We start from the raw sequence: 12769 nt of genomic DNA, 5'->3' as shown, positions 1-12769 counted from the left end.
ATTTATTATTTAAAGGGCCTCTGTTCAGTATGTTTTGCGTTGTCTCAGACCTGTTTGTGAGAGTTCCTGTGTATTACCTGGATGCCTGACGTCCTTCCTGGTTCCTGATCCCTGGCTTGTTCCTGACTCTGCTGTTTCCTTGTTCCTGATTCCGGCACGTCTGACTTCACTTTGGCTCCTGACTCAGCTCGTCTGACTACCAGCTCTGGTTTAATATTATATTTAAGTTAGGGGGAGTTAGGGTTAGGGTTAGACTTAGGTTTAGGGGTTAATAAATTTAATATAGTGGTGGTGGTGTAGGGGGGGCAGATTAGGGGTTAATAAATATAATGTAGGTGGCGGCGGTGTAGGGGGGCAGATTAGGGGTTAATAAGTATAATGTAGGTGGCGGCAGTGGCGGGCGGCAGATTAGGGGTTAATAAGTATAATGTAGGTGGCGGTGGTGTCAGGGCGGCAGATTAGGGGTTAATAAGTATAATGTAGGTGGTGGCGGTGTAGGGGGGGCAGATTAGGGGTGTTTAGACTTGTGGTACATGTTAGGGTGTTAGGTGTAAAGGTTACCAAAGGAATCAATGGGATATCGGGCAGCAGCGAACATAAACTTTCGCTGCTTTCAGACTCCCATTGATTCCTATGGCATCCGCCGCCTCCAGGGCAGCAAATTGAAAACCAGGTACGCTGGGCCGGAATAGTGGCGAGCATACCTGGTAGAAATTTGATAACTAGCAAAAGTAGTCAGATTGTGCCGAATTTGCATTCGGAACATCTGTAATGGCGTAAGCCTCGATCTGTGTCTGAGTCCGGCGGATCGTATGTTACGTCACAAAATTCTACTTTTGCCGGTCTGTAGGGTTTGCAGACTAAGGGGAATAAGGCTCGCCACAAATACACTGCGGAATTCCAGCGTATTTGCAGTTGACGGCTTGATAAGTAGATGCCTATAATTGGCCTTCGGGTTTTTGGATCATATATGCTTAATTTTGCTCTTGGTAATATTAAATTTCAGATCCCATTTATTTGACCAGTCCTCTAGTTTTTTAATATCCCAGTTCATTTTATCAACCCCTCCTGGAACATCTACCCTGTTACAAATTTTTGTATCATCAGCAAACAAGCAAACCCTAGCCCTTAAAGGGACATAAAACCCAAAAAAATTATTTCATTATTCTGATAGAACATACAATTTTAAACAACTTTCCAATTTACTTCTCTTATCAAATGTTCTTCTTTTTCTTGTTATCCTTTGTTAAAAAGCTGGAATATAAGCCCATGAGAGTGCACGTGTCTACAGCACTATATGGCAGCAGTTTTGCAACAATGTTATACATTAGTAGGAACACTAGATGGCAGCACTATTTCCTGTCATGTAGTGCTTCAGGCATGTGCATGCTACCTACCTAGGTATCCTTTCAACAAAGAATAACAGGAGAACAAAGCAAATTTGATAATAGAAGTAAATTGGAAACTTTTTTAAAATTGTATTCTGTATCTGAATATTGAAAGAAATGTTTTGGGTTTAATGTCGCTGTAAGCCCACTTACAATATCACTGTTTTGTTAAACAAAACAGGCCCAAGAACTGACCCTTGGGGAACACCACTAGTAACTGATGCCTCATTTGAATGTACTCCATTAATTGAAACCCTCTGCCGTCTATCTTTAAGCCAGCATTCTACCCATTTTGTGAATAAGTTTGATGTGTGGGACGGTGTCAAATGCTTTGCTAGAGTCTAGATATGCAACATCTACATCTCCTCCCTGGTCTATTATTTTAGTTACATGGTCAAATAAATCAATTAGATTAGTCTGACATGATCTTCCAGCAGTGAAACCATGCTGTCCTTTGTCTTCTAAGTTGTTTGAAGGAAAGATACAAGTATTGCCTTTAAAAGAGTTTTCATTAATTTCCCTGCAATTGAGGTCAAACTGACTGGCCTATAGTTAGCAGAATCTTCCTTACTACCCTTTTTATGAAGAGGGACTACATTGGTAATTTTCCAGTCTTTTAGAACAACTCCTGTTAGAAGTGACTGATTAAATAAATCAGCTAATGGAGTAGCTATTACGGATCGAAGTTCTCTTAGAAGCCTTGGATGAATATTATCTGGACCCACAGACTTATTTACTTTTATTTTTGATAAAGCCCTTGAAACCTCTGTCAAAAGAAAAGGACTACTACTACTACTCACATTATTATTTACAGTAATATCCCTTAATAGAATCTCACTGTCTTTACCATCTGTTGTAAAGACTGAACAAAAGTAATCATTTAAACAGTTTGCTATTTGTTTATCTTCTTCCACTACTCTATCATCATTCTTGAGTCTAACTATCCCTCTGTTAGTTTTTCTCTTTTCACCGATATATCTTATGAAGGTTTTGTCACAGTTTTTTTTACAGATTGTGCTATTTTCTCACATGAGTGTGTACGTGTCTGTACATGTGTGTGTGAGTGTGTACGTGTGAGTGTGTACGTGTGTGTGTGAGTGTGTACGTGTGTGTGCGAGTGTGAGTGTGTATACTGGGCACACCTCCTCTAGAACAAGCTGGGAAATCACCAGCACACAATACAGAGGCTGAGCATCACATACAAACTGTGTATAACAAAATGACATTGGGTTAATACTCTGTGCATTAGTTATATTATTACTATGCTGGTATATTAATACAATGAGTCACCTGCAGCTACACAGAGACCAGTGTGACCTGTGGTGCGGCAGATACAGGTTACTGAATACCGCAAATGCCACAAACATATTTCACAGCCACCAATGAAGCAATTAAAAGAGGAGCAGGGGGTGTGTCAGTAGGTCACAGCTGATACCGAGACTTGCTAATGACAGAGGCTAGCTGGCTGAAGCACTGTAATTAGCTGTGTCACAACACTGCACTAAATTAAATAATGGCAGTGACTTAAAGTAATATGAAACTCAAAGTTTTCCTGCGTGATTCAGATAAGAGCAGCAATTTTAAGCAACTTTTCAAATTTACTCCTATTATCATTTTTTCTTTGTTCTCTTGATATCTTTATTTGAAAAGCAGAAATGTAAGCTTAGGAGCCGGCCCATTTTTGGCTAGCACTTGCTGATTGGTGGCTAAGTGCTCTATCTGAATCATGAAAGAAAAAATTTGGGTTTCATATCCCTTTAAGTCAAGGGCGTATTTTAGCCTAGGCAAACAAGGCAAACACGGTATAAATAACTGTGCACACGTGCTAATTCAACCCACCTGGGTGTATGCAAGTGTTCTGCAAGTCTGGTCAACATTTACTGTTGAAATGCCATAAAAAATAAAAAAAATTACAAAAATGGCCTAAATCCTAAGGGGGTGGGGGGCAGCAACATTTTGAGTGCCTAGGGCAGCACAAAACCTAAATACGCCACTGCTTTAAGTCTAACATGGATAAAAAGACACTAGGAGCATACGCAGCAGACAAATGCACATGCACACAGCCTGCTCCCCTATTGACAAATTTTTTAAAACATTTTTTTTAACTTTTTTATTTTTTTTTACAGACCCCCAAGACTTACACTGTTGGAAAGGTTAAGCGATTACCTTTCCAACAATGGGTCTTGGGGGTCTGTATCTGCTTACATGCCTGAGATACAGCATGCCCCCTCCTCCTATACTTAACATTGTTAAGTATAAATAAAGTTGCGTGGTGACGTCACCGCGCATCACATGAAGCCCCGGCAATGCCTGTCACTCTACAGGCACGATCCCCGGGGTAGGAGCCGTTAGGAGCCCCCAGATCTCCCTCAAGGTGGGAGAGTGCTAATGACGGCTCTGAGCCGTCATTAGCACCAGAGTGAGAAATTCTGTGACGGCTCAGAGCCGTCGTTAGCACTCAAAGGGTTAAAGGGACACTGAACCCAAACATTTTCATTCATGATTCAGATAGAGCAGCAATCTTAAGCAACTTTCTAATTTACTCCTATTATCAATTTTTCATCATTCTCTTGCGATCTTTATTTGAAAATCATGAATATAAATCTTAGCAGCCAGCCCATTTTCGGTTCAGCACCACAGATAGCACTTGCTTATTGGAGGCTGACATTTACCCACCAATATGCAAGCATAACCCAGAGTCTCAACCAAAAATGGGCCGGCTCCTATGCATTATATTCCTGCTTTTTAAATAAAGATAGCAAGAGAACGATGAAAAATTTATAACAGGAGTAAAATAGAAAGTTGCTTAAAATTGCTGCCCTATCTGAATCATTAAATAATTAATATGGGTTCAGTGTCCCTTTAAACCAAATGTCCCCTATATCCTGCAAGGCTTTGTCAGACAGACCCATGAGAGTAGCAGCAAGCAGGTGGTCGTTGGGTCAGCATGTCATGGACGGGGTCAGGCATTACACTGGTAGGGTCAGTATGTCGTGGACGGGGTCAGGCATTACACTGGTAGGGTCAGTATGTTGTGGACGGGGTCAGGCATTACACAGGTAGGGTCAGCTTGTCATGGACGGGGTCAGGCATTACACAGGTAGGGTCAGCATGTCATGGACGGGGTCAGGCATTACACAGGTAGGGTCAGCATGTCATGGAAGGGGTCAGGCATTACACAGGTAGGGTCAGCTTGTCATGGACGGGGACAGGCATTACACAAGCAGGGTCAGCATGTGGACGGGGTCAGGCATTACACAGGTAGGGTCAGCTTGTCATGGACGGGGTCAGGCATTACACAGGTAGGGTCAGCATGTCATGGACGGGGTCAGGCATTACACAGGTAGGGTCAGCATGTCATGGACGGGGTCAGGCATTACACAGGTAGGGTCAGCATGTCATGGACTGGGTTAGGCATTACACAGGTTGGGTCAGCATGTGGACGGGGTCAGGCATTACACAGGTAGGGTCAGCTTGTCATGGACGGGGTCAGGCATTACACAGGTAGGGTCAGCATGTCATGGACGGGGTCAGGCATTACACAGGTAGGGTCAGCATGTCATGGATGGGGTCAGGCATTACACAGGTAGGGTCAGCATGTCATGGATGGGGTCAGGCATTACACAGGTAGGGTCAGCATGTCATGGACAGGGTCAGGCATTACACTGGTAGGGTCAGTATGTCGTGGACGGAGTCAGGCATTACACAGGTAGGGTCAGCATGTCATGGACGGGGTCAGACATTACACAGGTAGGGTCAGCTTGTAATGGACGGGGTCAGGCATTACACAGGTAGGGTCAGCATGTCATGGACGGGGTCAGGCATTACAAAGGTAGGGTCAGCATGTCTCGGACACGTCAGGCATTAACAGGTAGGTCTTTGACAAAGCAGTGGTAAAGCGCACGTCAGGCGTTCGCACAGTCCTTCTGCATGTATTAACTGTTCGTAGTTGTTAGCCAACCTGGTGGCAGATGGTACCTCTAAATCACTTATTTTTAAAGTAGATACAGAACAGGGATACACAGCCTTCTTAAATATTCAGCCAGGGGTACTGTGAAAAACTAGATAGACCATTTGGCATTTGAGACTATAGAAGGGATCTTTTGTACTCGCAGTACACTGGGCGATAGGAATAATCGCCCACATTGTGCTGATCTAATTGTTTTGAATATAGCAGTGGTTTCTAACCTAGATAAGAGTAATACAGTCTGTGTATGCAGGGGGCAGGAATGTGTATATGTTATTTTTGTATTTTAACATTTGCCATGTGAGTTTTTATTTTTAATGAGACAATAAAAGTTATGTTTTATTTTCACGCCCTATTCTCATTGTAGATTGTCTGTTTCCACATCACTATTTTAGTATTTTAGTGTGCCCAATAATGCTTCTTTCACTTTCTCTAATATATATTTGTAATATTTTTTAGGCATTAGGCACTGTCCTGCTGTGGATACACAGACTTAGCCTCAGGGGAATTCCTAAAGGTGGATACTGAGCCCCACTCCGCTTTACACTGGTAGAGTCAGCATGTCATGGATGGGGTAAGGCATTACATTGGTAGGGTCAGCATGTCATGGATGAGGTCAGGCATTACACAGGTAGGGTCAGCATGTCATGCATGAGGTCAGGCATTACACAGGTAGGGTCAGCATGTCATGCATGAGGTCAGGCATTACACAGGTAGGGTCAGCATGTCATGGACGGGGTCAGGCATTACACAGGTAGGGTCAGCATGTGATGGATGAGGTCAGGCATTACACAGGTAGGGTCAGCATGTCATGGATGAGGTCAGGCATTACACAGGTAGGGTCAGCATGTCATGCATGAGGTCAGGCATTACACAGGTAGGGTCAGCATGTCATGGATGAGGTCAGGCATTACACAGGTAGGGTCAGCATGTCATGGATGGGGTCAGGCATTACACTGGTAGGGTCAGTGTGACGATTAAGCCTTTTCCACTCGACCCTCTCAAATGGGGAGGGGTGTGGGATGAAGGGGTAAATTGCACTAAGCCTCTGGTTTCCTAAAACCTTTATCTCTACAAATGACATTAAAGGGACACCAAATTAACCCCTAAATCCTGTCCACACCAACCAAGTTTAACAAATCAGTGCCACCACCAAGAACTTTGAATAAAGGGGTGTCTTGGAAACCCAAAAACTAACACAATTTAACCACTAGGCAACATGCTCTTAACCTTGTCTCTTCAGAGTGTGAATTCAGATATTAGAGGCCAAAGACAGAATTAGATTTTCAATATGTTTAATAATAAAAATATTAGTGCCAAATTATAAAAACATTCAAAATAACATATATGCAAATATACAATTCTTTCAAATAAAATGGGACATAACATAACACAATATCTAGGCTTATTACCAAGTTCCTTAAGATATGTGGAGAACCTGCAGTAAGTTGTTACTCCTTCTGCTCCCAGACAGGTTCTGACTAAAGGTTTTGTTACATTTAGTTAAAGGGACACTAAACCCAACATTTTTCTTTCATGATTCAGATAGAGCATGCAATTTTAAGCAACTTTCTAATTTACTCCTATTATCAAATTCTCTTCATTCTCTTGCTATTTTTATTTAAAAAGTAGGAATATGATGCATAGGAGCCGGCCCATTTTTGGTTGAGAACCTTGGTTATGCTTGCTTATTGGAGGGTAAATGAAAGCATCAAATAAGCAAGCGCTATCCATGGTGCTGAACCTAAAATGGGCTGGCTGCTAAGATTTACATTCCTGCTTTTAAAATAAAGATAGCAAGCGAACGAAAAAAATTGATAATACGAGTAAATTAGAAAGTTGCTTAAAATGTCATGCTCTAACTGAATCATGAAATAAAAAATTTGGGTTCAGTATCCCTTTAAAACTCAGCTTCTTCTTTGTCTTGTCAAGGCCCCCGCCCTTGTTATAATTTCTGATCATCCAACCATACATAACCAGCCTTAACTCACAGTATTAGGAGGTACCAGCCACCAAGAGGAGGGGGGAGTAGGGGGTCTTTATACCACAGCTTTCCTGAACACAGATGTTACACAAAGAAAGATTAGTTCATATTAAACTGGCAATACTGAGACCACAATACCACCTCTGCTGGATGGCTAATCCAGGTATCAACTACTCCACATGGGTGTATCATGACAGTCAGCATGTCATAGATAGGGACAGGCATTACACTGGTAGGGCTAGCATGCCGCGAATGCGGTCAGGTGTTACACAGGTAGGGTCAGTATGCTGCGACTTTGTGAGTAAAAGGGACAATCAGTTGAAGCCAATCTATAAAAGTTTCCCCTCACATAAACACGGGATCTATGAAGCAATGTCCATTGTACACTAAGATGACCTATAAACTAAATGGGGACATCTGCCAGTGTTGGCTTTACCGCTCATCTAGTCAGGTGAACCTCTATTATACACACACAAATACATGAACACAAATGACTAAGCTGGCTCACTCTCACACACAAGGGCAGCCTCTGTCAGTCTGTTACTCTATTACATTTGATCTTGGAAAATAAAATTAAAACATGGTGACTCTCCCCATTCAGTTTCTGCATCAATGAAAGATGTCAGACTTACTTAGTTGATCTCTGACCCAGTGGTCTGCCCCACTCACTGTGCACTTCCTTATTTTGATACCAAACAGGTTAAACTTGTTTTTGTCTAGTTGTATCTGTCAGGGAATAAGTTGTGAGATCAGAGCCAAAGTAAACTGAAAGAAACCCACACCGGCTTGTCCGGTTCTCTGACACTGAACAATTGTAAGGGAATCATAACTGCAGCAAAGACAGATATTAACCCATGTGTTGCAGGGGCTTAACAATGCATAGCGTTCATATGCTCATATGCTAATTTTGAAGCCTTTGAATGCTGCCTCTTATCTCGGTGCATTTTGACAGTTTTATCACAGCTAGATAGTGCTAGTTCATGTGTGCCATATAGATACCATTGTGCTCACTCCTGTGGAGTTATGACTAAGCACCGATTGGCTAAAATGTAAGTCTGCTAAAAGAACTCAGATAAGGGGGCAGTCTACAGGGGCTTAGATACAAGGAAACCACAGAGGTAAAAAGCATATTAATATAATCGTGTTGGATACGCAAAACTGGGGAATGTGTAATAAAGGGATTATCTATCTTTTTAAACAATACAAATTATGGAGTAGACAGTCCCTTTAAGTATATATTTATGTCTGTTCCTCTGGTTCTCAGTCTTTATGCATCATGATGTGTATTCCTTAATCTGCATCAGTTATTCATGTTTTTGCAACAATTTAGGATTCTCATTTGCGCATCAGTGACCTCCTACGTTAGAATCAACAATATCTAGGGACTGCGGCCGTGACGTTACGCACCTTAACTTGTGTATTGAAACGTGGCTGTTCAGCTTTAAGGGATGTTAAAACACAAACAAAAATTGCAGCTCAGCCGATGTCCCCCGTTGTTTACAATCCCATAAATTATATTCAATGATGACACTGAGGGCCCAATGCTCAAAACCTTGTCAGCATAGAGAGAGATTATCAGTTTATTTTACTCAGCATTATAATGTAAAGTAAGTATCTCTCCTGCACATAAAACACATTAGTGATCTCCCATTAATGAGAGTTCCCAAGGTGAAAATAGCCTTTAAAACGATGCTGAGTTGCCGCGTAATACTGACAAAGCATCAGAATCTCGCCAGACCACAGAGCTTTAGAGAATGCGGCACTAAATGACAATAACCAAATGATCTCACTTGCTGCAAGTGTGACCATCAGGTCTGCTGCATTAAAGGGAATGAACAGTGTGACGTGACCATGGTGTGCCGGGTATTCAGTGCGATGTTACAGGGACCACTTACACAAACGTATTTAAACCTTCCAAGATTTCAACTTAAAGGGACACTGAACCCAAATTTTTTCTTTTGTGATTCAGATAGAGCAGGAAATTTTAAGCAACTTTCTAATTTACTCCTATTATCAAATTTTCTTCATTCTTTTGGTATCTTTATTTGAAATGTAAGTTTAGACGCCGGCCCATTTTTGGTGAACAAACTGGGTTGTCCTTGCTTATTGGACAGCACCAATACAAAAAGTGCTGTCCATGGTTCTGAACCAAAAGTTTGCTGGATCCTTAGCTTAGATGCCTTCTTTTTAAAATAAAGATAGAAAGAGAATGAAGAAAAATTGATAATAGGAGTAAATTTGAAAGTTGCTTACAATTGCTTCTCTATCTGAATCACGAAAGAAAACATTTGGGTTCAGTGTCCCTTTAAGTGCACGTGTGCTGTGGCTTTGTGTTCCCTGCAACATACAAGGAGTTATTGTCTGATGTTACAACCTTGAGGGTGCAGCAACCAGGTGCCAGGAGCACAAACAATGAGTCCCCAGACACACAACAACTGTAATGCGACTGACTGAGCAGCAACCGTAATGCGACTGACTGAGCAACAGCTGTAATGTGACTGACTGAGCAACAACTGTAATGTGACTGACTGAGCAGCAACTGTAATGTGACTGACTGAGCAACAACTGTAATGTGACTGACTGAGCAGCAACTGTAATGTGACTGACTGAGCAGCAACTGTAATGTGACTGACTGAGCAGCAACTGTAATGTGACTGACTGAGGAACAACTGTAATGTGACTGACTGAGTAACAACTGTAATGTGACTGACTGAGCAACAACTGTAATGTGACTGACTGAGCAACAACTGTAATGTGACTGACTGAGCAACAACTGTAATGTGACTGACTGAGCAGCAACTGTAATGTGACTGACTGAGGAACAACTGTAATGTGACTGACTGAGCAACAACTGTAATGTGACTGACTGAGCAACAACTGTAATGTGACTGACTGAGCAGCAACTGTAATGTGACTGACTGAGCAGCAACTGTAATGTGACTGACTGAGCAGCAACTGTAATGTGACTGACTGAGCAGCAACTGTAATGTGACTGACTGAGCAGCAACTGTAATGTGACTGACTGAGCAGCAACCGTAATGTGACTGACTGAGCAACAACCGTAATGTGACTGACTGAGCAACAACCGTAATGTGACTGACTGAGCAGCAACCGTAATGTGACTGACTGAGGAACAACTGTAATGTGACTGACTGAGCAACAACTGTAATGTGACTGACTGAGCAGCAACTGTAATGTGACTGACTGAGCAGCAACTGTAATGTGACTGACTGAGCAGCAACTGTAATGTGACTGACTGAGGAACAACTGTAATGTGACTGACTGAGCAGCAGCTGTAATGTTACTGACTGAGCAGCAGCTGTAATGTGACTGACTGAGCAGCAACTGTAATGTGACTGACTGAGGAACAACTGTAATGTGACTGACTGAGGAACAACTGTAATGTGACTGACTGAGCAGCAACCGTAATGTGACTGACTGAGCAGCAACCGTAATGTGACTGACTGAGCAGCAACTGTAATGTGACTGACTGAGGAGCAGCTGTAATGTGACTGACTGAGCAGCAGCTGTAATGTTACTGACTGAGCAGCAACTGTAATGTGACTGACTGAGTAACAACTGTAATGTGACTGACTGAGGAGCAACTGTAATGTGACTGACTGAGGAACAACTGTAATGTGACTGACTGAGCAACAACTGTAATGTGACTGACTGAGCAGCAACTGTAATGTGACTGACTGAGCAGCAACTGTAATGTGACTGAGCAGCAACTGTATAGAGTTGTATAAATAAGGAGCTATACATTTGTTTACACAATTAGCTAATGTCAGTATACACTCACGCCATTAGTACGGTCTGCATACACCTGCTCCTTATGTAGTCAATATATACCTGCTCCTCATATACAGTCAGTATACACCCCTCTCATATACAGTCAGTATATACCTGCTCCTCATATACAGTCAGTATACACCCCTCTCATATACAGTCAGTATACACCCCTCTCATATACAGTCAGTATACACCCCTCTCATATACAGTCAGTATACACCTGCTCCTCATATACAGTCAGTATACACCCCTCTCATATACAGTCAGTATACACCCCTCTCATATACAGTCAGTATACACCCCTCTCATATACAGTCAGTATACACCCCTCTCATATACAGTCACTATACACCTGCTCCTCATATACAGTCAGTATACACCCCTCTCATATACAGTCAGTATACACCTGCTCCTCATATACAGTCAGTATACACCTCTCTCATATACAGTCAGTATACACCCCTCTCATATACAGTCAGTATACACCCCTCTCATATACAGTCAGTATACACCCCTCTCATATACAGTCAGTATACACCTGCTCCTCATATACAGTCAGTATACACCTGCTCCTCATATACAGTCAGTATACGCCTGCTCCTCATATACAGTCAGTATACACCCCTCTCATATACAGTCAGTATACACCTGCTCCTCATATGCAGTCAGTATACACCTGCTCCTCATATACAGTAAGTATACACCTGCTCCTCATATACAGTCAGTATACACCTGCTCCTCATATACAGTCAGTATACACCTGCTCCTCATATACAGTCAGTATACACCTGCTCCTCATATACAGTCAGTATACACCTGCTCCTCATATACAGTCAGTATACACCTGCTCCTCATATACAGTCAGTATACACCCCTCTCATATACAGTCAGTATACACCTGCTCCTCATATACAGTCAGTATACACCTGCTCCTCATATACAGTCAGTATACACCTGCTCCTCATATACAGTCAGTATACACCCCTCTCATATACAGTCAGTATACACCCCTCTCATATACAGTCAGTATACACCTGTTGTTACCTTAGTCTCTTTCTACCTTGTAATGTCAGCATGCAACTGTCCTGTTCCTATTCTCTGCACTCCCCCATGTACTGACAGTATACACCTGCACTGCTCCATATCTCATTCACTGTCAATAGACACCTGACATACTCCTAGAGGCCGAATTATCATATGTCTGTCGGACCTGATCTAACAGTGCGGATCAGGTCCGACAGACATCGCTGAATGCGGAGAGCAATACGCTCTCCGTATTCAGCATTGCAACGCCGCCCCCTGCAGACTCGCGGCCAATCGGCCGCCAGCAGGTGGGTGTCAATCAAACCGATTGTACTCGATCAGGTTGTATTGTGGCGATTCCTGTCCACCTCATCAGAGCAGGTGCACAGGGTTATGGAGCAGCGGTCTTTAGACTTATGTTTCTGGTGAGTCTGAAGACTCGCCAGAAACACGGCCCTCAAGCTCCGTACGGAGCTTGATAAATGGTCCTCTTAGTCTCTGTTCCCCCTGCATGTAATGTCAGTATACATCTATCCTGCTCCTAGATTCTGCCCCCCATGTACTGTCAGTGTACACCTGTCCTGCCCCTAGACTCTGTCCCCCCACATGTACTGT

General features: G+C 42.6%; 1 protein-coding gene across 1 annotated transcript in view; it reads right to left on the bottom strand.

The window, feature by feature from the left end:
- USP43 (ubiquitin specific peptidase 43) overlaps positions 1-12769 on the bottom strand; it is a 267432-nt gene that overhangs the window by 222775 nt on the left and 31888 nt on the right. The window lies entirely within an intron of this gene.

The sequence above is a fragment of the Bombina bombina genome, chromosome 1 (assembly GCF_027579735.1).
Source record: "Bombina bombina isolate aBomBom1 chromosome 1, aBomBom1.pri, whole genome shotgun sequence".
NCBI classification, from domain to species: domain Eukaryota; kingdom Metazoa; phylum Chordata; class Amphibia; order Anura; family Bombinatoridae; genus Bombina; species Bombina bombina.
Note: the sequence above shows the minus strand (reverse complement) of the source record. Positions and strands in the feature narration are given on the sequence as shown.